A 27,015-nucleotide genomic window follows, 5' to 3' on the forward strand; every position below is an offset into this window, starting at 1 on the left:
TGACCTAACCCCTGCTCAAGTGACCAAGAAACTCTGTGTTACAGTCACCTAAGTAATGGAAAGGTTAAACTATCCCAAGGGATGGTTAGTATTCCCCCCAAGGGGGGTGAGGGGGAAATAGCTGGGGACACAGGGATAAAATACAAGCTCACTGGACAGAAGTTGTGATTCTCTGCTTGAAGTTGCTGACAAGACACAGTGCACCTGAATTCGTAATTGGGAAGACCTCATCCCAAAGCTGTTCTATCCTTCATGATCTGAATGGTCTGTTTTCTCCCATTTTATTATTTTCTTTGGTTTACTTGAAATTGTGATTAACTGTATTTGTGACTTTTTGTAACATCCTTATATCCTTTTTCATTTTTGTATATAAGATTTGAAGATATTTATTGAATTAAACTAAACTAATTTTAGTTCTTGGAATCTGTGTTTTTATGACCAAAATGCCTCATGTTTGGCATGTTACCTATGTTTAAATATTGATAATTTGTGTGTACAGGCAAGAGCAAAAGCTTGTCCTACGCTTTAGAATTGAATTGGTCTCCTGCTGGTGGCAGACACCAGAGTTAATAACTGCAAGCGCTGAAGTACCGGTGTAAAGTCATGGCGGTGACTCTGAGATTGTCGTATCATTTGCCCCTATAAAAGTGTGACTGATGTATCTTCCCTATAAATGTGTTGCTAGTGTATCTGTCCCTATACGTTTGTGCCAAATGTGTCTACCCCCATAAATGTATTCTGAGTGTATCTGCCCCTGTACATGTGTGCCCTATGTGATTACCCCCATAAATGTGTCCAGAGTGTATATACTCCTGTACATGTGTGCCCAATGTATCTACCTTAATAAAAGTGTCCAAAGTTTATCAGCCCCTATAAATGTATGCCAAGCATCTGCCCCTATAAAAGTGTGTCTACCTTATAAATGTGTCTCTAGTGAATCTTTCCCTGTACAAGTGTGCCTAATGTGGCTACTCCCATAAATGTGTCCTTAGTGTATCTGATACTGTATAAGTGTGTATCTTTCCATTTACAAGTGTGCATAATGTGTCTACCCCCATAAATATGTCCTAAATGTATATGCCACTGTTTCTGCCACTGTACATGTATGCCCAATGTGTCTACCCCCATAAATGTGTCCTAAGTAGGCAAGTCCCTATAAATGTGTGCGAAGCATCTGTCCCTAGAAAAGTGTGTCCGATATATATACACCATGAATGTGGCCCTAGCATATCTGCCCCTGTACATGTGTGCCCAATGTGTCTACCCGCATAAATGTGTCATGAGTGTATCTTCCCCTGAACATGTGTGCCCAATGTGTCTAACTTCATAAAATTGTCCTAAGTATATCAGTCCCTTTAAATGTGTGCCAAGTATCTGCCCCTATAAAAGTGTCCGAAGTTTCTACCCTATAAATTTGTCCCTAGTGTATCTGCCCCTGTACATGTGTGCACACATTGTCTACCCCAATAAATGTGTCCTCAGTATATCAGTCCTTATAAATGTGTACCAAGCATCTGCTCCTATAAAAGTGTGTCCAATGTGTCTACCATATAAATGTGTTGCTAGTGTTTATGTCCCTGTACATGTGTGCACAATGTCTACCACCAAAAATGTGTCCTGAATGTTTCTGCCACTGGAAATGTATGCCCAATGTGTCTACCCCCATAAATGTGTCCTAAATGTACCTGCCCCTGTACATGTGTGCCAAATGTGTCTACCCCATAGAAGTGTCCTAAGTTTTCCAGCCATTATAAATGTGTGCCAAGCATCTGCCCCTATTAAACTGTGGTATTGATTAAGACATTATCGCTGCTGGAGGCAGCTTGCATGTCTGAAAGGTGTCTTATTTTTTCAGTCAGTGACCACCCACAGCTTTAGCGGGCGGCCAGGTGATGGTCGTGATGGTCGCGACCATCGGGGTTTGCGATGACACTCTTGTGGTAGGGTCTTGTTCCCACAAGCCCCAATGAGCTTCCTGCTCTAAATAGAGCAGGAAGCTCACCACTGACATCACTGGTGATGTCAGTGGTGCCTCCCACAAATGGCAGGTGTTCCTTTGAGAATGCTTCAGTTTGTGTAGCCACCCCCCATTCCCACCTCCAAAATGGGGCAAGCTGTCAATCACAATCATCAGCTGCCCCGTTTTGGTGCGAAACCCATAGCGACGAAGCACCCGTCACTGGCCGGGTCTCGCGCATGTGCACACCGGAGGCGATGCATGCGCAGGGGGCAAACATCGACCCACTTGCAAGCGCACAGCGCTTGTGAGCGGTTCTGAATCAGCCCCTTTGTCTGATGTATCTACCCTGTAAATATGTCTCTAGCATATCTGTCCCTGTACATGTGTGCCCAATGTGTCTACCCCCATAATTGTTTCCTGAGTGTATCTGCCCCTGTACATATGTGCCCAATGTGTCTACCCCCATAAATGTGTCCTGAGTGTATATGACCCCGTACATATGTGCCCAATGTTTCTACCCCCATAAATGTGTCCTGAGTGTATCTGCCCTTGTATATGTGTGCCCAAAGTGTCTACACACATAAATGTCTCCTGAGTGTATCTGCTACCGTACATGTGTGCTCAATATGTCTACCCCTATAAATGTGTCCTGAGTGTATCCGCTTCTGTACATTTGTGCCCATTGTCACTACCCCATAATTTGTCCTAAGTATAACAGTCCCTATAAATGTGTGCCAAGCATCTGCCGATATAAAAGTGTGTCCGATGTATCTACCCTATAATTGTGTCCACAGTGTACAGTATCTGTCCCTATAAATATATGCACAATGTGTCTGTACCAAAGTTTTGCTCATGAGCAGTTGCAAAACTAGCTAAACAACATGAACATTGGCATTGCGTGAAACTCTGACTCAGACCCCGAGTATAGATGAAGCAGATGCCACTGCCTGCTGCCACTTGTGTGATGGAGGAACTTCTACAATACAGGGCTGTCACTGGAGGCTGGGCCCATGTATCTGCATGCCCTCACCTTTAAAATGATAGATAGAGAAGGGGAATCATTGATGGTTTGCATACATTGAAGACTATTTCTGCTGTGTGGAATGGCAGCCACCGTGCCAATCAAGGAAGGTCAAAGAGCTTAGCAAAACCCTTAATTCCTTCAAAGGTCAGATCCATGGGATCTCCACCATTGATGTTGTTAATCATTGATGATTGATGGCCATACAAAAGGCATAGTGAAGGATTCAAATACTGTATCCAGATAGATGTATTTGGACTCCCACCAGCTAGGGAAATATATAATTAAAGGATATGCTCAGCATCTCAGGTCTGACCATAATAGAACAGACACACAGGGACCTTGTGACCACATGAAGCACTGGGAGGCAGCCGGATTCTTGCCCAAAGCTCAAAATATGGGCTTATGTCTGGAGGAGGGGGCACATATGACCCTGACACCAGACCCAGGACACCCCTGAGGCCTTACTCTTTTTAATGCACTTCATTGAATTTCACAAATACTGTATGTCACTACTTAATCACAATATTACCAAATACCCATCTCTTGTCACATTACTTGCAAAAATGGAGTGTGGACAATTTAAAACTGGTCATTTATAATTAGGTTAGGGCAAGGTCAGACAATCACAGAGGGTGACAGATTATTTTAGGGGCAAAGTATTTATACATTTAAAAAAATACAGAACAATATGAATGATTGATGAGAAAAACTAAGCTCTACTAGAATATCTTACCTCAGGTTTCCTAGGTCTTTTCATTCGTATTTTAACACCATTAGCTTGATGCTTTAAAAAATATAGAAGATAGAATTAATTATACATTTTAACATTTGTTCTAAATATGCTGTTATTGTGAAAGAACAAAAAGTTTTAATACATTACTTTGTTCAACAACTGTTCTTCAACCATTTGAGATTAGCCCACTATTTAAGCATAAGCGTGACTACAGCAGGTCTGCAAAAGGCATTTGTGCCCAGCCCCACAACAATGTTTATAGTGTATTTCTTGTTGAGATAATGCAACAAGATAATCTCAACTGTGGTGCAGCACAGCAGAAGACATCCAAATGAAGTCAGACACCGTGACCTCTAGTGACCATACAAAATATAAAATGTACCTTTTATAATGTCCTTTAAAATAGAATAAGCAAAATATATAAATCAAAAACTCAAGATTATGTAAATAATTTATTTTTTAATATGTGTGTTCTCCACAATATTAATCATAATGTAGTGATCCTTCTATCATACTATATACCACCTCAAATATATTGAAGGAATGAATATAGTAGTTGATTTTTGCTCAAAAAATCCACTCAATGTTATCCCTAGCTATTATTAAATGATATTATACCACTATGTGTTGTAGTCCCCTCTCTTTCTTTGGTCACAGAGCACTGTAGCCAATTGTACTCATTTACTAATTGGTATTGGTGGTAAGGTGATATAACAGATACTAAATACCATAAATGGCATATGTGATAAGAGTGGTTATTTAATTAGCACCCACAACTGATAGACAATTGGAGGTAATGTACAATGTATATCAAAGACTTATTAAACTCAGTAGTAACCCTTATAAGTTTAATAAGTGTTTGATACCATTAATCCGTGAGTGCCCCACTACAGCAATACTTTGCTTCTCTTGATTTTTTGTTGTGACTTACTACATTCCTGGGAGCACCTACCTTCAATAAACAAAGATACCATAAAAATAATAATTACAGATAATGAATTATATGAAATGGGAAGGATAATCTTATGAACAGTGGTCTGTGTGGATATATTTTTCCATTTCTTCATCCAAATTAAGTCACCAACTTAAACAATACTTATACATAGAAAACAAAAAAGACAGTCTCACATTGCGCTCTGGATTCTCCCAGCAGATTGAATCTTACTCACGTGATATAATGAAATTTTTCTTCTTAGTTCTAGAGATGATACTCATAAAAATAAATACAATAAAAATATCATAGTATAATATCATAATAAACAATACAGTTCCATGTGTGCATCTTTCAAGGAGAAGGGAGTGGGAGTAGATCCTGTCCCAAAGTAGGGTTCCCCAGTTCCATTGAAGATACCCCACACATGATCAAATTATGATATTGCTCAATTTCTTACATGAATGCTTACTTGAAAAATATATATCACTATTGTGTTTTTCTTGTATTTATTTTTATGATTATCATCTCTGGAACCAAGAATAAAAATGTCATTATATCACATGATTAGTATTCACTATGCTGGGACAATCTAGAGTGCAATGTGAGTCTTCTTTGTTTTCTAAGTATTTATTGTTGAGAATCCAGCAGAGTGCTGTTAACATCTGTCTCCCACTTATTTCATGGGGGTGACTGATTTGTGTCATTTAGTTAAACTTTTACAGGAGGTGTTTTTATACATGAATGGCATATTAGTCCACTGGAATACAATAAAACATCAACTACTATGATCAGGGCTGTCTTAACAGCAGTGTGGGCCCTGGGCAAAGCAATGCACTGGGGCCTCTACCCACCCATTCACGGGAAAAACATTTAAATGGTCAATAAAATTAAACCTTTAGATTTAGTAGTACTTTCAAGAAAATCAGTTTGAATATAAAAAAAAATAAATGTGAAATAATTGGCAAACCATACAGTATGAAATAATTGTTTAATATTAATCAAAACAAATGTTTGCAACATCTCTTTTTTGGGTATTTTTTTTATAATCGGCTTGAAGTCAATGGTTTTCATTCTCACTTGTAGATTCCTCTTATTTCATCCCCGGCATCTTCTGGCTGCCCCTAACTCTTTCCTGGCCCTTCCCCATGAGGCCATTCCTTTTTTTGGGTGTATTATGTCCCTATTTGAAAAATGGGGGGGCGCCAAAGCTCTTTCTGGTATAGGGCAGTAAAAAGTCTAGCTACGGCTCTGCCCATAAGTTTGGCTGGCTGCTCAAGCCCTTCTTCCCCGGGCCCATCCCGCCCCAGTCAGAGTCACTGCCACTGGTCAGACAATCAGAAATTCTGTCTGATTGTCTGACCAATGGCAGAGTGGGCAGTGGCAGTGACTCAGAGTGAGGCTGGCTGACTCCTGGCACTCACTATGTATACTGTGTGTCTGGGTGATAGGCAGCAGCTACCCAAAATGACATATATAAAACACAGGTGCTGGAGCACTGATGGTTGCTTCTGGTAACCAGGAGTGGTGTTGCAGTCAAAATAATGCACAATAATGTGTGAGCGTCTCTCCTCAATGCACTGTAAAAGGATCTGCACAGCATATTCACTGCACTGTGAGAGCAGCACTCATCCACTCAGTATATAGTAATATTCAGTATGACACAATAATTATGTGCATTATACTAACTACCTACAGTGTATATGCTGCCCAGAACAATGATATTAAACAGCCACCATATAGTAAACAGAGCCTGCTGCCTGTATTGGTGCCTACTATACTAGCCTGGTGGTTTTTATTTCACTTTTTTTTTTTTTTCAGTGGGAGTGGAGAATCTAACATCCATTTCCAAATCCAATGCCCAGTCAGAGACCCTGCCATGGAAAACAGCCTGGCACTGTCTTACCTGCTGGGTTGGCTGAGTGGCACACTCGAAGGAGCTGCTGCAGCTCACGCATCAAGGCAACCAATCAGAAGTCATCTCTCAGTGAGATTCTTTCTGACTGGAGCTGGCGGAAGTCATGGACAGGACAGTGTAACAGGCCAATGAGTACTCGTCAACCGTGGGGGGGGGGTCGCTCATCATGGGGGGGTGGGCTGACGGATCGTGAGACAGTGCTTGAAAAAAAAAACATTAACCAACTGGCCAAGGCTGCAGGGGGGCTGGCGGGCCCATTGAAGCTTAGGGCCCTTGGGCAACTGCCCAATAAGCCCAATGGAAGAGACAGCCCTGATTATGATCCTTGAAAAACAATAAAAAATGGAAAATTTAACATTATGAACATTATAATGACATTTATTTGTTTATTTTACAATGGTAGCACAATATTCATAACACTGGATCAGTTTTGTCTTTAATGGTCAGTGTTGAAAATATTTTCTATATGTTAGTTTTCATTTACACAAGGTCACTGTAAACTTTGATACAGTATCTGTTTTAGAACATATACAATTTTCAGTGAACTGCGGTGAGGTAAATGGCTAGTACTAGAGCCAGATTTATGGATACATATATGAATCCGATGGTTCATGTGGGCATTATCCAAAGGTGCAGAAGTATATAGGGCCTGATTCAGACCCACTAGCGAGCGGCTGTCCGCTCGCAAGTGGGTCGATGTTATGGACTGAGCATGCGCACGACGGAGGGAGCTCCGTCGTGCGCATGCGCCAGATGCGACGAGCGAAGGAAAGTCCTTCGCTCGTTGTGTCCGATCAAAGGGGGCGTGCTGTCAATGTTGATTGACAGCACGCCCCCTTTGGTGGGCGTGCCGGGGGCGTGCCTCCCTGCCGGGGGCGTTCCCATGGGAACGCCTCCCGTCAGAAGCCGGCCCACTGACATCACTAGTGATGTCAGTGGGAGTGATTTTGGCTCTGATAGAGCCAAAATCACTCTGGAGCTTGTGGTTGAAAACCTCAACCGCAGGCTCCGGCTCGCAATTTCGATGGTCGCGATGGTCTCGACCATCGCGGCCATCACAATGCACGCTCGTTTAGCCTGTGGGTGGTGACCCACAGCTATACGAGCGTCCAGGAGGACGCTTCATGAAAATGGAGCCCGGCCCTCATTCAGAGCGTGCGCTCTGCTCAGAGCGTACGGCTCTGAATGAGGGCCATAGTGCTGGAAATTTTGTGAGTTTTGATCAAGGATGTGTGGAAAAGGTAAACAGGGGAGGCAGTGCCACTGCGCTTTAGCATACATGAGCTTAGGCCTGGACACGCACATGCATATAACACAAATAAAGTAAATATACCAGAACTCATCGTGCTTAGCAGTCAGCAGTGGCTTGCAGCCACAAATGGCCAAGATCTGCCAGCATAGCCCTTTGTCCCTGGCACTACAAGACTAAGGCCTACTACTTGGCCACTAGACAGCATCATGACAAGGAGCAACAGGTGTATGAGAGATTTAAGCCCTTCCTGTGCTGCTGACTTCCTGCTGGCTCTTGGTGACTTGGAAAACCTATAATTCTATATTTCCAGTTTGAGTTGTGCAGGCCAGAAAACCCAGCGTTCCAAACTTCTATTGCAGGTGCAGAATATGCCAGACTTGTTTTTCTCTCCCTTAGAGGGAGCTGATCCCACCAGAATGTGGGCAATTCAGGTGAGAGACCACCCCTCTCACCACACATCCCACATTTTGCTTTTCCAAGCTTGGGGAAGTGCACTTTTCATTTTGCGATAGCCAAGACCATTCATCCTTCCAAACCACCTTTCCAGGCATGTCTACTTCATACCCCCTGAACATGGGCAATTTTAGCAGAGAGTGACCATCCTCCTTTCCTTGTGGGAAACAAGTTCTACTTTATGCCGCTGGCCAGCAGACAAAGTATCCCTCAAAGTACCAGTGAGACATCTCAGTGGTCTAGCGAGAAGTACAGGGACTAGACTTTCTTCTTCCCAAATAGCTTGTTGCCATGCCTTAGGAATGCGATACGGTTGCTGCTTTACAATGACTCCTTCAGGGGTATTTATCTTGTGTGCTATTATGGCAGTGCACCATGGCAGGGATGAAAACACATCCTGATTAGTGCAAATGAAGGCTTTCAGTTCTTCTCACTGTTCTGCTGACAGGATGTCCACCAGTGGAACTTCTGTAGGGCAAAGCGCACTAGAGTGGCCCCCAGGAACATGAGAGGTGGCAGTTTCCAGAACATCCTTGGCAACACCTATCTGGTGTATAAAATCTCTGCCAATATTTAATCAGGCAAAGTGTTGCGGATTTCTGTCCTCAGACATCAATTGCTCAAACGTTCCCTCTCTAAAGAGGACTGGCCATGGTTTTCCACTCTGATTATTGCAAACACATCCTGCTTATTACAAATTAAGGCTTTTAGTTCTTTTTGCTGTTCTGCTAACAAGGTGTCTGCTAGCGGAACTTCTGTAGGGCAAAGAGAACTAGAGCGGCCCCTACGAACATGAGGGGTAATGGTTTTCAGCACATCCATGGCAACATCTGTATGGGGTATAAATCTCTTGCAATATTTTTGTCTGGCCGTAATCAGCTAAAGTGTCATGGATTTCATCCCTCAGACATTATTTGTGCAAATGTTCCCTCTCCAAAGAGGACTGGCCGTGCTTTTCCACTCTTCTCCCTTTTCCGAGGTAGGGCCTTGGACACTTTACATGTCTCTATGGTTCCTTTACAAGCTCAATAAATACTGGGAAATTGTGTTCCAATATGATAGAATAGGGGAGCTTAGGGCCAACTGCATCAACTACCTCATAAGTGTGCCCCTTTATGGTGAGGCTCACTTGCACCAGTGGAAGATCTAGACTTTACTTTTAGGGGGCAGTTTAAGAATTAATACTGACTCCTCCTCTTTCTACTGATTGCTCCTCCCACTTATAGTCCTGCCCCCAAAGTGAGTTTCTGTGGTGCCTGAAATTATAATACACAAAGGGGATAATTCATATGTTTTTTGACGCCGATATTTGCATACTGCCCGGAACTTTAGACAGGGCATTATACAAATGTTTGTTCCGGCACCGGACTCTCATTTTTTGTGCTAATCAGAAGGGGCTGAGCAGAAGTAATAGGCATTAGTGGCATGCATGGCTCATTGGAGAAACAATTCACTTGCTGCGCAGGGCCTCCAAAAAACATTTGAATCATGCCAAACTCATTTACCGAGTTTAGACTGTTATTTCAACAGTTTTGGTCTACCAGTGGGAACTCTGGCAACCCAAATAAGCTTTACCCGAGAACATTAATTGACACAGAATACATTATTGTACACTATTGCTCTGTTTCTGGACATTGCACTCTACTGAAATACCAGTACTGCCTGCCTAACAACATCTCTGTAATATATATACTGCATATACAACCTAATATATGTCACAGGAGCCCCATAAACACACAGATATCTGATCCCCAATATACAGTGAGACCATAAATGTATCCATGCATTACATTGTGTTGCGTAAAGTACAGACATTGCATTTATTTCTGCAAATGCCACACTAGAGGATCCCCCCTTCCCTGTAAACACATATACATAACACACACATGCATAAAACACACATACATAACACACACACATAACACATATATACATAACAAACAGATACATAACACACAACACACACATATATATATATATACACACATATACATAACACACACACATATAACACATATATACACAACACACATATATATATATATATATATATATATATAAAACACATACATAACACACACACATTTATGCTTACACACACACATATACACATAACACGCACACATATATACATAACACGCACACACACACATACAGTACATGCAAAATATACCCCTAAACTTATAGCATATTTTAAAACAGGAGCTATTTATATATTTTACCATCACCAATGGTATCTGAAATACACATATTGAACTCCCCTTCACTTGGATCAGCCACTGGATGGTCCTACCTGATGGCGGAGGGTCCCTCCCTCATCAAGTTTTAACCAAGTGGTCTGTAATGTGTACCACTCAGTCCCAGTCCTATCAGCATGTCAGTTACTTTATTCTCCCTATATATCCACATGCTTGGTTGCTCCAGAGGTTGCCATCTTTGCAAAAGATGCAATGACTCATGGGATTTGTAGTTTATATTTACTGCTCAAAGTCTAAAAAACTACAAATCCCTTTTCACTCCTCTTCTCTGGCTGGCTGGGTGATGTCTCTCCACCCAATTGTGTGTGCCCGGCGCGTCCAGGTCCCGGCTGATGCTCGCAACAGGCCCCAGCCTCTGCTGCCTGCAGGATTAGTAGGTGGACAGGGTTAGGGCTGTGTGTGCTAAGGGGGATGATTGCCCTGATCACCCCCCCTGGATCTGCCACTGACTTGCACCCGTGAGAAGTATTCTATGGATCTATGAACGCAAAGTATTTCAACTAACCCTGGCAACTTTTCCACTTGCCTGGGCAGGACAGCCTCTGATATCAAGGTTAGCTCACTCTCTGAGTCTATAATAACTGGGAGTTCTCGGACTTTCAGTAACCCAGTTTCCCACATTAACGGGGGTCTGGAATCCAGAGGTACCATCAAGAAAAAAGCGGGGTACATAACGCCCATACTAGCAACCCCACACTCCATAAGCTTTGTTTTTCTTGGGCAGTCCTACCTTACATGACCTGGCTCTCTGCACTCATAGCAAATGACCCTAATGTCTCCAGTGGTTACCTTGAGTTGGAGTGACAGTCAGGGTTACAGGCCAATGGGGTGCCATCCTAATTGGTCGTCCATTTCCTGGTTTCTTTACTGGCATTTTTGTTATGTTTCCTGAGGTCTCTTACCACTCCAATACTGTAATAATTCCTCTAAATTCTGAGGATCAGTGCATATGACCCAGCCCTGCATATAACGCCCTAGGGTTTTTATACACTGGTCAACAACCATCGTCTCTACAATCTGAGTGGCAGTGTAGTCTTCTCGCTGCAGCCAACTTTGCCCCTGTCTGGCAAGATCTGCAGTCTGGTTCCAAATAGGGACCCCAGGTAATAGGGCCCATCAGTGGTATAACTAGGTTATTTGGAGCCCAGGGCAAATGTAAAAATGGAGTTCCTCCACTATGTGCACGCGCCGAAGGTGCGTGCAGTGAAAAATGGGCATGGTCACTTAAAAATTGGGCGTGCCAACATGACACAACCATTTATCGTCACTCTGAACTTTCCTTTCCATATGCACCTTAACCCCAGTAGTGCACCTTATACAGTACCCCCAATATGCAATGTCCCCATTTGTGGTCTTTCTTATGCAGGCACATAGTAGTGCCCCTTATACAGTACCCCCAGTAGTGGTCCCCCTTAAGTAGCCCACATTAGATCTCCTAATACAGTGCCCCAGTATTCAATGCCCCCAGTAGTGGTCCCCCTTATGCAGCCCCTCATTAGTTCCCCTTTTTCAGTGCCCCCAGTAGTGGTCCCCCTTATGCTGGCCCCCAGCAGTGATCCCCCCTATCCAGTGCCCCTTATACAGTGCCCCCTGTAGTGGTCCTACCTTTTTAGTGCCCCCAGTAGAGGTCCCCTAGTAGGTAACCCCTTAAATAGTGCCCACAGTAGTAGTTCCCCCCAGTAGTAATTCCCAGTAGAGGTTTCCCCTCTTGATGCAGTGCCCCCAGTAGTAACTCCCCCCCCCCAGTAATGGTGCCCCCAGTAGTAGCTTCCCCCCAGTAATGGTTCCCCCAGTAGTAGCTCCCCCCAGTAATGGTGTCCCCAATAGTTGTAGCTCACCCCCAGTAATGGTGTCCCCAGTAGCAGTAGCTCCCCCCAGTAATGGTGTCCCCAGTAGTTGTAGCTCCTCTCCAGTAATGGTGTCCCCAGTAGTAGTAGCCCTGCCCCACACCCCCCATAGTGCAGACACACAAGTTACAAAAAAAATAAAAAAATACACTTATCTGAATCCACATTCCTGCTCTGGTCACTGCTCCTGCTGCACATCAGTCCTACCAGGCTGGCACGCTCTGCATTATGGGAGACATGTCATGACATCATGATGTCTCTCCCATTACCCACTGCAAGAGCCGGAAGGCAGAGCTCATGAGTGAGCTAGAGCCTGGCTCTTGCAGTGAGCGCTGCAGCAGTCAATGAGAGTCTATCTGAATCTCATTGGCTGCTGGCTAACACACACATCACTGGCACGCAGCAGTGATGTGTGTGCAGCAGTAGCAGCAGCTGCCAATGAGAATCTGTCTGAAACTCATTAGCTGCTGGTTAACATACACATCGCTGCCACTCGGCGGTGATGTGTGTGCAGTAGCAGCAGCAGCCAATGAGAGTCATCTGACTCCTATTGGCTGCTGGTTAAAATGCAAATAGCTGCCATGCTGGCGGCGATGTGTGTGTTATGCTGCACAGCCTGAGCCTGCCTCCCACCCTCCTCCTGGCACTATTGGGTAAGTGCTCAGGGGGATGGAAGTTGCTCAGCTGTGCAGCACAGGACCAATGCTGGGTGCAGGGAAGCCTAGCACCAGTGCTGTGCAAATGTGTAGCGCTGACCACACACACTGCAGTCGGCGCTACACTGCCTAACTAGGATGGGCCAGACCATGGCCGGCACTGCCCCCCCTTGCCACTGGTCCTATGGAGTCCAGGGCAAATGCCCTGCTCAACCCTCCTTAGTTAAGCCACTGGGTCCCATTCATGGAAGCACTGCGCTTTCCTAGAAGGAGTGAGACATGACCAAGCTAGATTGGCACTTCTGACTAGATCATATTTCTCCACATCAACAGAGGACAAATCATCATAGGTTTTCTGAGCCTCACCAGTGAGATGAGGGACAAGTCTATCAGCACAAGTGTCTGCTGGTCACTCTAAGCGCTGTACCACCCTTTCAAATATTGTTGTAGCTGTTGTACCTATTGAATTGGTCACTAATTGTAACATTTGCTCATCAAGAATATATAGCCTCGGCGCTTAGAAATGGAGTGTGAATACTAAATAATAATGATTTATAGAGAATAAATAATGAAATTGTAATAATAATAATAATAATAATAATTATAATAATAATATTAATAAACTCTTTGCTTCTGGTAATTCCCTTTAGCTGCAGTATTAATGGATGCTAACCAATTATATACAGAGAAGAGAGGTATTACTGCGCTTAAAGGTTGCCCAATTAAGATATCATAATAATAATCTAAACATTAAAGATGAATGTCATGGTTGATTAGTATAATAATGAAAATAACGAATGTGAAACAAAATGATTTAATAGTTATAAATTATTTAAATCATATTTGTTACTTGTGAGAATGCAACATAGTAACACATTTACCAGCAATAAATATTCTCCAATAGAACACATATAATACCATAAAAATTGTATGAACAACAAGACATTAATTATATAACACAGCCAAGTCCGTCTGATTTAAAAAACAATAATTACATACCACTAAAACAGGGTTAGTGAAAAATATGTTATTTTAGTTCTCCCTCAAAAAGTCTTCATTGCTATAGCAACTCATAAATAAAAAATCCAGTTTCAGAAGTAGTGATATATTGTTTGGTGTCCAAAATAATAATCCTTATGCGATATAATAAAACTTCTGATTAATATCTGTATCTTGCAGCTCTTGCCCAAAAATTCCGCAACATGTTTATGGAATCTATTCACTGTGTATAAGCACAATCTAGTGCAGCCTTTTGTAATGTAAATAAAAAAGGAAGGGAGAGTTTTCATGTATTCTGCACTATATAGTGATATGAAGTAGTTGATTAGCCCAAACACTGTGCGGCAAAGCAATCAATAAAAACACACTGTTTTAGCTGTCAATGAGAGCCGCATAAATATTGGAGGTAAATCAATACCTTACCACCAGTTGTAACGTGTCTCTATGCCGTCTTATGCCGGGGAAAATTCTCATCCCGAGGTACATCCTTAATACACAGGGTCAGCGGCTGCTGCACCGGGACATCCCGTATGTCTGGAGTATAGGTGCTGGAACTTGTCTGGCTTTCTCTCCATAGTAGGAGGCTGTGCTATGAGATGTAAGGCAGAACAGCCACAGTGCTGGCTAGTAGCGGCGGTGACGAACAGTGCCGAGTGTAAATGCTGGAACTTGTCTGGCTATCTCTCCATAGCAGGCAGCTGTGCCGTGAGATGTAAGGCTGAACGGCCACAGTGCTGGCTAGTTGCGGCGGTGACGAACAGTGCCGAGTGTAAATGCTGGAACTTGTCCGGCTATCTCTCCATAGCAGGCAGCTGTGCCGTGAGATGTAAGGCTGAACGGCCACAGTGCTGGCTAGTTGCAGCGGTCACAAACAGTGCCGAGGGCAGCAGGCTGCTGATGGAACACCAGAGCAATGAAAGGTGTTGAGGTGAATAAAATATTGGTCTCTAATGCGTTTCTTCCGTATAGGATTTCTTCTATTGGAGAATATTTATTGCTGATAAATGTGTTACTATGTTGCATTCTCACAAGTAAAAAATATGATTTAAATAATTTATTACTATTAAATCATTTTGTTTCACATTCTTTATTTTCATTATTATACTACTCAACCATGACATTCATCTTTAATGTTTAGATTATCATTATAATATCTTAATTGGTCAATGTATTCTCAAACCTAGGTGCTTTTAGATAAGAAGTGAGTATACACAAATAAATATCTTTTTCTTTCAGCAAAGCAACTGTTCAACACAGAAAAAGAAAACATTGCTTTTTTTTCTTCAGCAATGCATCAGTTAAACAGAACACAAGGTAAAAAACAGATTTTTCTCTTTCAGCACTGCAGTAATTAAACCTCAGTATGTGAGCTCTGCTCCTTCCAATCAACAGGTGAACTTAATTATACAGCATGAACACTAGCTGGTGAGAATACTAATCAGCATTTTGATATTTCTTAAGCACCTCAGTAAAAAAAATAAAAGTAACTTTATTTTTACACACAAGAAATAGCTGTTCTTACAGTGCACAGAAAGTTACACAATAGTTTACACTGCACTGCCTTGCTAATAATTCTTATAAGCTTATCCTACTTTACCTCCTCTAAACATCATGTCCTCTTCATCACCAGTGCCTTTCCTACCCAAAGCATTTTCTACCAGTCTGAGCTTTTTTAGAAGCTCAGGGCCTGATTCAGAGCCGGACGCTCTGACCAGAGCGCTCGCTATGAATCAGTACCTTCCTACCTGTAAATGGAGCGGCCTCCTGGCCACTCGCATAGCTGTGGGAGACCACCCACAGCATATGCGAGCGGCCAAAAAGATGGTCGCGATGGTCAAGACAATCGCAACCAATGGGCTTGCGATGAGACCCTGCGGTATGGTCTCAGTGACCGCAAGCCCTGGAGTGATTTTGGCTCTATCAGAGCCAAAATCACTCCAACTGACATCACTGACATCAGTGGGGCCGGACCAGATGGTAGGCGTTCCTATGGGAATGCCTCCGTCTGGCAGCCACGCCCCCGGCACGCCCACCAAAGGGGGCGTGCTGTCAGTCACCATCGACAGCATGCCCCCTTTGGTGCGAGACCTTTAGCAGCAGCTTGTCTGTCGCTGTCCAGGTCTCGCACATGCGCACGGTGGAGCTCCCTCCGTCGTGCGCATGCGCATTGGGGTAACATCGACCCGCTTGCGAGCGTCCTGCGCTCGCGAGCGGGTCTGAATGAACCCCTCAGTTCATGGATTTTTTTCTTTCATAAACAGGGAATCTGTTTATCTTTAGCCCATGGACTATAGATATAAATAATATCTGTAAATGTTTCACAACTATATAGCATATTTTCACAAAGAGAGGTACGTGAGGGTTTTTGAGAGAAAAAAAGAAAGAGGTAGAAAAGAGAAAGAAAGGTGGGGTGGGTGAGAGAGAGAGAGAGAGAGAGAGAGAGAGAGAGAGAGAGAGAGGTGATAGTAAGAAAAAAATGAAAGACAGCATGTGAAAGAGAAATATGGGAGCAAGCAGATTTGAGAGAGAAAAAGGGATAAGAGAGATAATAGAGGGTGAGAGATGGGAGTAAGAGAGGTACAGATGTGTCCTCACTAATCTATCCTGAAATTGCACTAAATAGACCAGTTTGCAGTGCCACCAAAAAAATTGTAGCTAAGCCACGTTATGTGTCCTGTCACTCAATATTTTCCACTGAATTTACATCAGTTTCACACTAAAATTCAATAACAGTACAAAGTACCCACTAGTAGATTTGCATGCTACAGTATAGGAGTTGACAAGAACACTAATCTGTGAAATAGGAAATAGGCTGAGGGCCAATATGCGTACCATCCAACATGACCCATTCCATTAGGTACAAAGCACTCTGCTCCTGGTCTTCCCACCTAAGGTATGATTGTAGTCACCTGTGTTGAACTACTATAGGTAATTGATGACACAGGTGTCTGCTATTTATAATTAAACTGGGAGTACAGGAGCAGGGCATTTGGGACCTAATGGAACAGGTCATGTTGGAGGGTCTAGATATGGTTGTGCAGCACCATACATCTCACCACCGTACAGTGTGCAAATTTACACTGCCACAATTGAAGGAAAATTAGAAATCTAAGCAGGTGAGTATTAAGAGAGGAGGGGGCCCATATGTATTCTGTGTCCAAGGGCCTCTTCTCTACCAGGTGGCCAGCAGTGCACTGATCTGCACCAATTACAGGTATGCCACTGAATCTAAGCCCTTAACGCACTACAATCCTATTTTTGTGTATCTACAAAACAAATAAAATGCAATGTGGTGTAACAAAGATACTAAAGTGAAAATGTTAAAATAATCAAATCAAAAAAAGTTGAGGGAATGCAGAAAACAACTGCTGTTGCTGTTTTTTTTAAAGGGTAAAACAAAATTGGAAATGTACAATTACATTTACATAAGTATATATACAGATTTGTCTTAAACATCAGGGTTGGAATGACCTGCAGGGGAGCCAAGCTATTCCCTGGGGAGTGCCACTGACATAAAAGCCACCCTCTGCAGTGGAGGGGTGGTGCCTACAGTGCTGCTGCTGTCTGCAAAGGGAGACCATTAGCATAACAAGGAATTGTTGCAGGGGGCCACCCACAGAGAATACTTTATATGCATTTTTGTAACCACTGGGAGTCCCAGCATTCAGAAATGGAGTCTCAGGAAAGGGGCTGGAGCCTTGGGAAGGGGAAGAAGCTGGCCACACACTAGACCAGTGTTGGCTAACCTTGACACTCCAGCTGTTATGGAACTACATAACCCAGCATGAACTGCTACAGTTTTGCTATTAGGGCATGCTAAAACTGTGGCAGGGCATGCTGGGATATATAGTTCCACAACAGCTAGAGAGTCAAGGTTAGCCAACACTGCACTAGACCAACTTACATCCAACCATCCAACTAGTTGATTGGTTGGAATGAAAACCTGGTAAGGGATGAAAGCAAATGACAATCAGCAATTTGCTCCCAAATGCCAGAAAAAGGACTTAAAACTGTTGTTTGAACAAAGCTCAAACATTTAACAAACTTGTCTGACGACCATTTTCATCTGTTTTCTGGCTTTTAGGAGCAAATTGCTGATCATCAGTTACTCCCATACGTTACCTGGTTTTCATTCCAACCAATCAACTAGGTGGCTGGTTGGATGAAAGTTGGTCTAGTGTGTGGCCAGCTTGAGTCTTCAGTGTTATAGGACTTGACTGATGTGTACTGGCTGCCTCTGTGACTGTTCCTGTTGGCTGTCCATAGCCCCAGGCAGGATGTCATAGGTAAGTTGGGCTCAGTGAGTAATAAGATAACTGAGGTTTGCATAGAACAGAGGGCATATAAACCTCTAGACATAGATGGATGGGGTTAATAAAGTGAAAGGAGTGGTAATTTAGGATTGGCAGTTGTTAAAGTCATAGGGATAGGTTGTTTGTTGTTTAGAGGCAGTGGATACTTGGAGTAGGGGTAATGTCTAAAGGATATTCTGCCTCTTTGATTCTGATCTGCAAGCTGAATGGTCACACAGGTTGTAGAGCTGATTTTACACTTATAAGGCCTAAATTTCTATATACTTTTTTTCCTAACTCTGGGCCTGATTCAGAGCCGGACGCTCTGACCAGAGCGCTCGCTCTGAATCAGAGCGCTCCTACATGGAAATGGAGCGTCCATGATGATGGTCGCAATGGTCAAGACCATCGCAACCATCAGGCTTGTGACGGAGACCCTGCGGTAGGGTCTCGCTGCCGCAAGCCCTGGAGTGATTTTGGCTCTATCAGAGCCAAAATCACTCCCACTGACATCACTACTGATGTCAGTGGGGCCGGCTTCAGACGGCAGGCGTTCCCATGGGAACGCCTCCGTCTGGCAGCCACGCCCCCGACACACCCACCAAAGGGGGCGTGCTTTCAATCAACATCGACAGCACGCCCCATTTGGTGCGAGACCCAGAGCGACGGAGAGCCCGTCGCTATCCGGGTCTCACGCATGTGCAGTGGGGCAACATCAACCCGCTTGCGAGTGTCCTGTGCTCGCGAGCGGGTCTGAATGACCCCCTCTGTCCCTAACCTTTCTCTTTCTATATTCTAGCTTCACTTCTTTCTCTCTGTGTGATCTGCAGGCTGAATAGGTTGTAGAGCTGATTATGTCCTTTATGAGGCCTAACATTTCTATATGTCCTTTCTTTCTAACTCTGTCTCTAACCTCTCTCTTTCTTCTTGCTGTATTCTAGCTTCACTTATTTCTCTCTGTGTAATCGCTTCCTCCCTCACCAGTTCCTCCTGTATCTCATCTTCCTCTCTTCCTATATCTCACTGCAATACCCTGGTGGTGCATTGGACATTACACTGCATTACTATATGGAGTGACTGGGATTCAAAGCCATTATGGGATTTTAAGAATATTTCCCAGTGCCATCACCACCTGTCTGTCTTACGCAGCCAGATTTGGGGAGGTGCTGCCAGGGCAGCTCCCCTCCCCCCTGCCTTCCTTATCTATGGCCCTTTCTGGCCCTAATAGGTGGCCGCGCCTATCCTCCCAGCGATTTGGTGAGGCAGTCGTGGCTTCTCCTATGTCCCCTCATAGTTTGCTGTGCACTTGCTGCTACAAAAGGCATGGTTGTCAGCTGCAAGTTCTGGTGGTACCCACTCCCTTTCCCCGGCTGAGTCCAGCACTGGGACTGTAAACAGCAAGCCTTTATGGGGCAGGAGGGGGCCGCAGGGACATGCAGGCCTGGTACCTGTCATGACACCAGCTCATGCTGCTGTGGCAGCCATCTTCTGCAGCGGGGGTAGGAGCCAGGCTGCTGGTTAGAGCCAGCAATTGTATATATAGGATTTTTTATATTTGGCAAAGGGGAACACTGTCTATAAGTCTAGTGGCAATTGGTTATTCATTCATAAACTGTGTAATTATTAGTACATGCACATTCAATAATAAAAGGCTGATAATGTTACATATAGTGGTAAAAGAGCTAATTAATTGGTCCTTTCTGGTATTAGTTATGTGTATATTGTAATGCCTGTTGTGGGTTATGTATTAGTAAGCCAGCAGTCTTGTATATTAAGAATAACTGTAGAGGGAGGCAGTTGTATCAAATCAATATTAGGTTTCAGTCTAAAAGTAGTTCACAAGCGCTGATGTCAGCCACAGCTCCCAGGGTGGGTTGTAGGGGAAATGTACTATGCAGCACTAAGAGTCTTCCTCGCTGCTCTGTGACAGGGGAAGGAGATCTTATTCTCGCTTGTTGTTTTGCTATTGTGCGTGCTCACTTCTTACATCATCCAAAATAAAGGGATGTGGCATAACTCGTTTTTCGGCTATGTGCCGTTTCCTTAGAAGTGAACAAGCCCTCCTCTCTCACATCCTTTATTGGACTAGACACAGTCGGCTAGTCATTGTCCAAAAACCAGATTTATTAATCAATACTATTGGTAGAGCACTTATTTCATAAATAAATGAAAAGACTATGTCTATGCATTAAATGCATTGTAGCACACGTTATCATAAACCAGCATGTGAGAAACCACTGTGCCTTTGTTCTTCGGTTCTAATTTAGCACATTCTCTTATTAGATTATTACATATATACATTTTTGCATATTACATTCGAAAATTATAAGTTGGTACGTACAATAAAGATATATTGATTCTAATATTAAAACAATCAATTCATTATTTCAATCTGAATAATGACAGTATCATTCTTTAAACTCATTTATTATAGCAACACATTCATATTTATAATCATGCACATAGATCAGAAAATAAGTACGTAAAGGGGACAGTGGATAGGCGAAATATGTATAATGGAGTATTCAGCAGACAGTATATCACAAATGACACCTTCACTAAAAGTTGTGAAATATTACTAATATCACGTTTAAAATATACTATCTACCTCATACATGTACTGAATCACTTTACATGGGTATTCCTAAATTAAATAGAAATTGGGAATGCAATGGGACCTAATGAGCATGTAGGGACCTAAAGCGAGAAGAGCTCCCCCTCTCCCATCCGCTCAAGTTGGTGTCATCTTGTGAATTGGTAACACGGGCTCATAGTCTAAAATTTCCAATATACCTGAAATTATTTTCAGTGTTGTTTAGCTCTATACTGTCATTGAGACCATTGGGGGCCTGGGAATTTAATCTAATGCTTCTAAGTATTGGAAACCTATCACCTCCACTTCTATTAACCTTAATTGTTTACTCGCTTTCACAGTTAGAATTTTTAGACCACATTTTTGTCATAAACGTACATGCATAGGAAGATTATGTTACTGTAGTCCCTGGATTGCACCTCATTTATGTTCTAATAATATAATTTGGTGTATGAATAGTGTGACCCAAATATTGTATGCCACAACTGCAGTTAAAGGCATGTATAACAGGTTTTGATTGGCAATTTAGAATACCTTTTAGCTGGAATACCTCTTTAATTGTGTATGATGTTATTTAGGTGACATCTCCTATAGTAGGTATAAGGGTCCATCTTCAATAATGCAACATTTTTATTTAGTCCTTATGATTTTCCTGATACTTTCTGTAGTTGAATTGTATTGATTCACATAAATTAGGCTATTGTTCCCTGTAGCCTGTGTTTGTGGATTGGTTTTCTTACCCATGAGTGGGTATCTTTCTATACCACTGTCTATTTTGAGAGCTTTGTCTAAAACATTATGGGGATAGTCATGTTATACATAAGGTCTGATACAACTGCTGGGATTATTTCAAACATCTCTTCACTGGTTCAGTGCCTCCTCAGATGCAGGAACTGGCCTTTGGGTATATAGTTTTTTTAGTTTTAAAATTTTTGTGTTTACCGTTTTTATAATCCAAGGACTGCATGTGTTCATGGAATTTAGGTGAGCTATACAATTTAAATTGCAGTCTCATCCCCAACCCAATTAAGACCTAATCATATATATATATATATATATATATATATATATCTTGTATAGAGAAACAGGTTTGACCTGAGTCCGCCACCCATATGCAATGCTCTTCAAAACAAACCATATCTTATACATATCCCTCTGTAATACTGGGGCATGATCATGGCTTGGGTTTCTCCAGGCTGTAGACTGTGCAATAAGCGGTGTCATCGTCTGAGCCTCCAGCATCCACCATGCCAGTGCACTCGGGTCCACTCATTCAGCAGTTAGGTAGGATTTGTGGTCTGTCTATCTCTTCTTTGCCTATTGCTCCCTGTGTCTCTTTTGCTCTTTCCACTGCTGCACCTGAGCATCTGGTTCATACCCTGACTGCAGGGGACTGCAGAGTTTGCAAGATACTGCCTCTGTGTTCTTTTTGTTTCAGATGTCGATGTGGTCAGACACCCCGCAGTCGCTCCTACCACCACCCCAGGGATCCAATGTGTCGCTTCTGCTGCCAGGCCTGGAATAGTCAGCACAGCCAGTACCTCTTCCAATTCTCAAGCCAGCATGGAGAATCTCACATGTCGGTCCTTGGCCCCTCAGACCTTGATTTCCCATAAGGCTTTGTGGCAGCAGTGAGAGAATTTCTTGCAGAGTCACAGCTCAGCAGGAGATACAGGCTCTGTGAAGATGGAAGTGCAACAACTATCTAAGATATATTCCTGTGGAATCATGATGTGTAACCTTGTTTGTGGACTTGAGTGCTTTGGCCAACTTGCCACCTTGCCGGTTGGGGTCTTGATGGGTTTTGCCCTATTTTTTGCCCTGATTAGGACAACAATTGGCTAAAACAAATTTGTAAAACTGACTGGGGACAAATAAATAGCAAAGAATAAGAGAATGGCATTTCTAACAAAAATAAAAAAAGATCTAGCAGATTTTTTGTGGGTTTTTACCTTGGATCAAGTCCTCCTTCCCTCCCCTTTCCCTCACCCCTCCTGGTGCATTGGTATGGGTGTTGGATACTGTCTCACTTGCTATAAAGGGAGAGTGGCCCTTGCAAGTATTTTATATTTTATATCTCACCTACCATTAATTGATATAGTTGACCCTGGTAAGTTGTGGACATGTTTTGCCTAAGTTAAGTGGGCTCCAGTGATTTGCCGTTCTTTCCTCTGCCACCATACTCAATATTGTAAATAAATAATTAAAGCTGACCTTTTATTTTTAACAGCATTAACATTATAATGATTATTATTAAGATTATAATCACAGAAATACTACACTATCAGACATTTCTTATTTTTTTTGTTTGAAAACGTCTGAGAAGAAAACCCAAATTAAGAAGCACGGATTCTAAAAACTTTAAGTATATGAATTAACCCTACATTTAAGCGCACTGTTCTATCTGTTTGTATTGCATTGTGATTTTATTAGGCATTGATAACACCTATTTGGATTAGTAGCGGCTTTTTACAGTGCAAAGGGGAATCACCATTTTTTTTTTGTTGGATATATTGTGTATAAGATATCAGGATTCCTAGTTGTGGCAGTATGTTGGGTTATAGAGAAAAAAGAAGATATATTTTGGATAATCTTTTCAAATTTACAGACAATGAGACACAGTCTGTGACAATAGAGAAAAATTTAAAAGAGATAACACTTTCTCTAAATTAAATTCTATCACAAGAAAGTCGACTATGGCGGGAAATCGCCACCCTGCAAAGGTATATCGCAGATCAACTAATACCTAAGGATTTAATTATTAAAAAAGAACCATCTAATAAATTTGAATCGGAAGAATTCCAATTAGAGTGGCAACAAATCCTAGACAGTTGTTCTTTATCTTTAATTAACCTCATAGTGAAAGAACGTAGAAGGAGTCTTAGAGAAATAGAGGAAGAAATAAACCAATTAACCAATGAAATATAACCATTGAGACAATGAGAGGATTGGTTGATCTTTGAGAAGGATATGGAATATAGAATTAAACTAAAAGAAAAAGACATTATAAGTAAAAAACAGGAAATATATTAGAGATAGGTCAAACCTATTAAATAATGAGAAAGACAATGAAAACACCTCCTTCTGTCACGAAAGAAGTTGTAGCTGCATCGATTTGGAAAACAGCCCAATCAGGATAGAAACCCCCATAAATTATAGGAAAACTCAAAGATTAAGACGAACTCCACATAAATCATCAAATTTATACAAAAGTAGAAGACAAAATGAAACCTGGCGATTGCAGATTAACAGACAAGAAGGTAGAACATATAGTAAAAAACAACGTACTAGAACTCCCAATAGAAATAAAATATACTATAACACCAAGAACGATGGAAGAATATATAAAAGAAGCAAATTCGGGACACCAAGAGATTATTATATAAAAGATGAATGGACTAGAGAAAACTCAAATCCAATCACGCCATTTTCACACAAAAACAAATTTTATGCTTTATCAAAGGAGCATTTTTTAGGACGGAGTCGAAGGAGGAGCTACAGAAGATAGTCTATTATAAGAGAAAACAAAGAGGAAAGAGAGTGAAAGGTAAAAACAAGAAAAAAAGGTAGATCCTAAGCCTCTCATCATTTCTGAAATACCTAAACAGGATAATAGAGTATTTAATTTGAGCTCACACATATTAACAAAAGAAGAATCTTCAGTATTGAATAAAGGATTAAAATATGCACCAAACAGTAGAATTAATAAGTTTGATACATATGTGGATGTCCAAATATATATAAAAAACCTCACATTAAAAAGGTATTTCTTAATTCAAAGAGAAGGAAGCTCAGATGTTCGGTGTACTTTTAAACCAAAATCCACCTTCAATCCCATACAGGCAAACGGTTCTCTTTTAGATACTTTTAGTAAATTGGTTTGTGCAGACCTGGATAATATCAAACCAGTATGGGGTGCAAAACCCAACTTGTCTAAAAAGGAAAGGGAAGCACTCAAAACTTTGGAAGATAATGAGAAAATTATCATCAAACCCGCAGATAAGGGAGGAGGTGTGGTAATCATGGATATCGGTAGTTATGAAAAAGAAGCACTCAAACAACTAAATGATAGGAGTACATACCAATTATTAAGAGGAGATCCTAGTGTACGTATAGAAAAAGAACTAAATCTAATGTTAAAAAAATACCTTGATTTAGAGATCCTAAATGAAAAAGAAGCAACATTTTTGATACATACTAATCCCTCCATCCCAGTAGTTTATATACTGCCGAAAATCCACAAGGATATAAAAAATCCACCAGGCCGCCCAATCGTGGCAGGTATGGAATCCCTAACCGCAAATTTATCAGAGTATGTAGATTTCCACCTTCAACCTGAAGTTATAAAATTTAAATCTTGCTTGAAGGATACTATTAATGTAATTAAGAACCTTCAAGATATAAATTGGGAAGAGTCGGACTTCCTAGTAACTGCAGATGTTGGATCCTTATATTCCATAATAGAACATGAAATAGTTTTGGAAGCTGTCAAATACTATTTAGAACAAGGAGGGATGGAAGAAACCAAAATAAAGTTTCTAGAGGAGGCTATTAATTTTATATTAAAAAACATTTTTTTTGGTACAAAGAGACAGATTTTACCAACAAATAAAAGGAACGGCCATGGGCACAAAATTTGCTCCAGCATATGCCAACATGTTCATGGGTCTGTGAGAGGAACGACACATTTGGAATAATAACATCTACCTGAAATGTATTAAAAAATGGATGCAGTATAGAGATGATATATTATTTATTTGGCATGGAAATGAGTTGGAATTACATCAATTTTGCAACGTTATGAATATGAACACATATAATATTATTCTGACCTTTGAGAGCAGTCAGACGGAGGTCCACTTTTTAGATTTGAATATATATATATATATATATATATATATATATTAATAACAATCTTATAGAAACAAAAAACTATATTAAACCGACAGGCAATAATAATTATATACCTATTTCAAGTAACCATCATCCAGTATGGCTAAAAAGTGTCCCAAAAAGCCAAATTCAAAGAATAAGACGTGACTGCTCAGAATTGGAGGTCTTTGAACAGCAGGCAAAAGATATGAAGGAGAATTTTTTAGAAAAGGGATGCGACAACGGTGTCATCAATAAGAAAATTGAAGAAATTAAGAATGTAAATAGGAAAGAACTTCTGGTATACAAGGAGAAAAAAGAAGCGGATTCTAAACAAAAAATTCCATTTATTACTAAATTTAGTGGGCAATTTAGGGAAATCGAAAAAGTTTTTAATAGATATTGGCATATTCTCACAAAAGATCTAATCCTTAAGACGAAAATACCGGACAAACCTAGTTTTGTCTATAGGCATGCTGAGAATTTAAGAAACCGTCTAGTTAAGAGTGCCATTCCTGAGAAAAGAACAAACCGTATCAAAATGATAGGTTTTCAGAGGTTTGGAGATTGCCCTATGTGTAAGGCAAACAAAAATACTCCTAGAAAAGTGGAGGAATTCACTTCAAATTCAAATGGTTCGAAATTTAAAGTCAAAGATTTTATGACCTGCAACAGCAAAAATTGTATATATCTAATAGAGTGTAGTTGCAACCTTCAGTACATAGGCAAAACATCAAGGACTCTCTGAGAGAGATGGGCAGAACATGCCAGGAACAACAAAAATGGATATGACAAACACCATCTGTCGAACCATTTTAAAGAAAAACATGCATGTTCTGTGGATTCCATTAAATTAGTGATTGGTATCAAAAAAGTAGTGGGTAATTGGTGTAAGAGAAATTCCAGTACCGCCTTAGCCCAATGTGAAATGAAATATATACACGATGTGAAAACATTAGTACCATTTGGACTAAATGCAGAATTCGAAATTAAATGGTTTCTGTAAATAATGGGATCTGATATAATGTTTATGTATCGTACTAGTAAGTTGGGGGATTTTTTGCCCCTATCCTTTTTAGATACATTTATAAGATATAAGGGCATTCAGAACGTGTTTATAAGTATGCTTTCTGTATTACATGTGATTTTATGAAATTTTTTTTTTATGCCAACCAGAAGTTCAAAAGATGAACCAAGTCTGCTTAGATGATGTTAATAAAGGAATAT

This window comes from Taudactylus pleione, unplaced genomic scaffold (genome assembly GCF_031769625.1).
Source record: "Taudactylus pleione unplaced genomic scaffold, aTauple2 ptg000406l, whole genome shotgun sequence".
Taxonomy (NCBI): domain Eukaryota; kingdom Metazoa; phylum Chordata; class Amphibia; order Anura; family Myobatrachidae; genus Taudactylus; species Taudactylus pleione.